Below are 4,328 nucleotides of genomic sequence, written 5' to 3'. Positions count from 1 at the left end.
CACCTGTTTGAAGAGATAAATTAAAAATATTAGTTAATGATTCACAGAGTTCCATTTTGCATTCCTTAAGAACCCTTGAAAAAACCTCATCAGGACCCGGTGACTTATTTTGCTTCAGTCTGTCTATCTGCTTCACAACCATTTCACTAGTGACTGTGATGTTACATAATTTATCTTCTTCTGGCCCACTATAAAAATTAATTACTGGAATATTATTAGTGTCTTCCTGTGTAAAAACCGAGAGAAAATAATTATTTAAAATCGAGCACATTTCATTCTCTTTGTCAGTAAGATACCCATAGTTATTTTTAAGGGGACCTATCTTATCTCTAACTTTTGTTCTATATACCTGGAAAAAACTTTTTGGGTTAGTTTTAGAATCCCTAGCAACTTTAATTTCATAGTCCCTTTTAGCTTTTCTTATCCCCTTTTTAATGTCCCTCTTAATGTCAATATACTGATTCATAAGATGACCCTCATCTCTTTTGATACGCCTGTAAATTCCTTTCTTATGCCCTAAAAGATATTTCAGCCTATTATTCATCCATTTTGGGTCATTTCTATTTGATCTAATTTCTTTATACGGAATAAACGTTCTTTGAGCCTCATGTATAGTGTTCAGAAAACTGTCATATTGATAGCTCTCTTCGTTACCCCAGTCAACAGATGATAAGTGTTCTCTAAGCCACGACGGCCGGTGAGTATCCTTTTTCGTCTTTCCCAGGTCCGCGTGTCCAGGAGTCCGCCTGTGTCCCCTCAGGCATTCTCCCTTCCCCACTTCCCCAGGGTCTGCCTCGACGGCCGGTGAGTATCCTTTTTCGTCTTTCCCAGGTCCGCGTGTCCAGGAGTCCGCCTGTGTCCCCTCAGGCATTCTCCCTTCCCCACTTCCCCAGGGTCTGCCTCGACGGCCGGTGAGTATCCTTTTTCGTCTCTCCCAGGTCCGCGTGTCCAGGAGTCCGCCTGTGTCCCCTCAGGCATTCTCCCTTCCCCACTTCCCCAGGGTCTGCCTCGACGGCCGGTGAGTATCCTTTTTCGTCTCTCCCAGGTCCGCGTGTCCAGGAGTCCGCCTGTGTCCCCTCAGGCATTCTCCCTTCCCCACTTCCCCAGGGTCTGCCTCGACGGCCGGTGAGTATCCTTTTTCGTCTCTCCCAGGTCCGCGTGTCCAGGAGTCCGCCTGTGTCCCCTCAGGCATTCTCCCTTCCCCACTTCCCCAGGGTCTGCCTCGACGGCCGGTGAGTATCCTTTTTCGTCTTTCCCAGGTCCGCGTGTCCAGGAGTCCGCCTGTGTCCCCTCAGGCATCCTCCCTTCCCCACTTCCCCAGGGTCTGCCTCGACGGCCGGTGAGTGTCCTTTTTCGTCTCTCCCAGGTCCGCGTGTCCAGGAGTCCGCCTGTGTCCCCTCAGGCATCCTCCCTTCCCCACTTCCCCAGGGTCTGCCTCGACGGCCGGTGAGTGTCCTTTTTCGTCTCTCCCAGGTCCGCGTGTCCAGGAGTCCGCCTGTGTCCCCTCAGGCATCCTCCCTTCCCCACTTCCCCAGGGTCTGCCTCGACGGCCGGTGAGTGTCCTTTTTCGTCTCTCCCAGGTCCGCGTGTCCAGGAGTCCGCCTGTGTCCCCTCAGGCATCCTCCCTTCCCCACTTCCCCAGGGTCTGCCTCGACAACCGGTGAGTGTCCTTTTTTGTCTCTCCCAGGTCCGCGTGTCCAGGAGTCCGCCTGTGTCCCCTCAGGCATCCTCCCTTCCCCACTTCCCCAGGGTCTGCCTCGACCCGGGTCCGTGGTTCCAGGAGTCCACCTGTGTGAAGGCCAGGTGCTCCCCCTTCCCCACTACCCCCACACCCCAACCTTGCACCCCCCCCCGGGTCCGTGGTTCCAGGAGTCCACCTGTGTGAAGGCCAGGTGCTCCCCCTTCCCCACTTCCCCCACACCCCAACCTTGCACCCCCCCCCCGGGTCCGTGGTTCCAGGAGTTCACCTGTGCGAAGGCCAGGTGCTCCCCCTTCCCCACTTCCCCCACACCCCAACCTTGCACCCCCCTTCCCCCCCGGGTCCGTGGTTCCAGGAGTTCACCTGTGCGAAGGCCAGGTGCTCCCCCTTCCCCACTTCACCCACACCCCAACCTTGCACTCCCCCCCCCGGGTCCGTGGTTCCAGGAGTTCACCTGTGCGAAGGCCAGGTGCTCCCCCTTCCCCACTTCCCCCACACCCCAACCTTGCACCAGGTGCTCCCCCTTCCCCACTACCCCCACACCCCAACCTTGCACTCCCCCCCCGGGTCCGTGGGTCCAGGAGTCCCCCCCAGGTGCTCCCCCTTCCCCACTACCCCCACACCCCAACCTTGGGGTCCGTGGTTCCAGGAGTTCACCTGTGCGAAGGCCAGGTGCTCCCCCTTCCCCACTTCCCCCACACCCCAACCTTGCACTCCCCCCACCCCCTAACCTTGCCCCCCCCCGGGTCCGTGGTTCCAGGAGTTCACCTGTGCGAAGGCCAGGTGCTCCCCCTTCCCCACTTCCCCCACACCCCAACCTTGCACCCCCCCACACCCCAACCTTGCACTCCCCCCCGGGTCCGTGGTTCCAGGAGTTCACCTGTGCGAAGGCCAGGTGCTCCCCCTTCCCCACTTCCCCCACACCCCAACCTTGCACTCCCCCCCCCCCTGGTCCGTGGTTCCAGGAGTTCACCTGTGCGAAGGTGCTCCCCCTTCCCCACTACCCCCACACCCCAACCTTGGTGGTTCCAGGTGCTCCCCCATCCCCACATCCCCCACACCCCAACCTTGCACTCCCCCCCCGGGTCCGTGGTTCCAGGAGTGTGCGAAGGCCAGGTGCTCCCCCTTCCTCACTTCCCCCACACCCCAACCTTGCACTCCCCCCCCGGGTCCGTGGTTCCAGGAGTTCACCTGTGCGAAGGCCAGGTGCTCCCCCTTCCCCACTTCCCCCACCCCTTGCACCTTGCACTCCCCCCCCCCCACTTCCCCAGGGTCCGTGGTTCCAGGAGTTCACCTGTGCGAAGGCCAGGTGCTCCCCCTTCCCCACTTCCCCCACACCCCAACCTTGCACTCCCCCCCCCCACTTCCCCCGGGTCCGTGGTTCCAGGAGTCCACCTGTGTGACGCCAGGTGCTCCCCCTTCCCCACTACCCCCACACCACAACCTTGCACACACCCTCCCCCCCCACACCCCAACCTTGGGTCCGTGGTTCCAGGAGTTCACCTGTGCGAAGGCCAGGTGCTCCCCCTTCCCCACTTCCCCCACACCCCAACCTTGCACACAACCCCCCTGGGTCCGTGGTTCCAGGAGTTCACCTGTGCGAAGGCCAGGTGCTCCCCCCTTCCCCACTTCCCCCACACCCCAACCTTGCACTCCTACCCCCACACCCTAACCTTGCACTCCCCCCCCGGGTCCGTGGTTCCAGGAGTCCACCTGTGTGAAGGCCAGGTGCTCCCCCTTCCCCACTATCCCCACACCCCAACCTTGCACACCCCCCCCCCCGGGTCCGTGGTTCCAGGAGTCCACCTGTGCGAAGGCCAGGTGCTCCCCCGTCCCCACTTCCCCCCCCCCCCAACCCTGCACACCCCCCCCCCCGGGTCCGTGGTTCCAGGAGTCCACCTGTGCGAAGGCCAGGTGCTCCCCCTTCCCCACTTCCCCCACACCCCAACCTTGCACCCCCCCCAGGTCCGCGTGTCCAGGAGTCCATCTGTCCGCCTTCAGATATTCTCCCTTCCCCACTTCCCCAAGGTATCCTCGCCTTTCCCAGGTCCATGTGTCCAGGAATCCATCCGTGGGCCCCCGGATGTCTCCCCTTCCTCACTTCCCTTAGGATATCTTCCAGTCTCAGCCTTCCCCAGGTTATTTATCCCGAAGTCAGCTCAGCCACCCTCCGTGATCTAGCCAGATGAGAACGAGGCCTTGTTTAGCTGGTCTACGGTAGAGACTGTCCAGGTGGGTGGAATTACAGGAGGGGACACACAGGAAACTGCGTCCTGTAGTTACACCACCAAGACAGTCTAGAACGTAGGTCAGCCAGACGCAGCCAAGCTACCGTCCAGTTCGCCCACCAAGGCCTGGCCACTTAGTGAAAATTTGGGAGTTCTATTTATATTACACAATTCATCAACATTAAATATAAGTTTCTTTTTGTGCTTAATAAGCAGCTTAAGTGCATTTGTGAATGTTTTGTTGTAATAACTGTAATAAGTATTAAACTTCGTGTTTTTATTTTGTTATTTGTCTTATGTATTTGCAAAACGATCAGTTACAAGCGCCGCTCACAATGTTAATAAGTCACTTTATCTGACTTTTTGGGTTATCCTGGGTAATTTACATATTCGTTAATATG

At 57.9% G+C, this 4,328-nt stretch overlaps 1 long non-coding RNA gene across 3 annotated transcripts; it reads left to right on the top strand.

The window, feature by feature from the left end:
• The first annotated feature begins 2,112 nt into the window (after positions 1 to 2,112).
• Positions 2,113 to 3,876, top strand: LOC138851218 (uncharacterized). 3 transcript variants are annotated; one of them, XR_011391071.1, is made up of 2 exons: positions 2,113 to 2,131; positions 3,665 to 3,876. It is a non-coding gene; the product is annotated as an uncharacterized lncRNA (long non-coding RNA). The 3 variants fall into 3 exon arrangements; XR_011391073.1 differs by lacking the exon at positions 2,113 to 2,131 and adding an exon at positions 2,540 to 2,557; XR_011391072.1 differs by lacking the exon at positions 2,113 to 2,131 and adding an exon at positions 3,361 to 3,390.
• The last annotated feature ends 452 nt before the right edge of the window (positions 3,877 to 4,328 follow it).

This window comes from Cherax quadricarinatus, unplaced genomic scaffold (genome assembly GCF_038502225.1).
Source record: "Cherax quadricarinatus isolate ZL_2023a unplaced genomic scaffold, ASM3850222v1 Contig133, whole genome shotgun sequence".
Classification (NCBI taxonomy): domain Eukaryota; kingdom Metazoa; phylum Arthropoda; class Malacostraca; order Decapoda; family Parastacidae; genus Cherax; species Cherax quadricarinatus.
The sequence above is the reverse complement of the archived record's forward strand: the minus strand, read 5'-3'. Positions and strand labels throughout refer to the sequence as shown.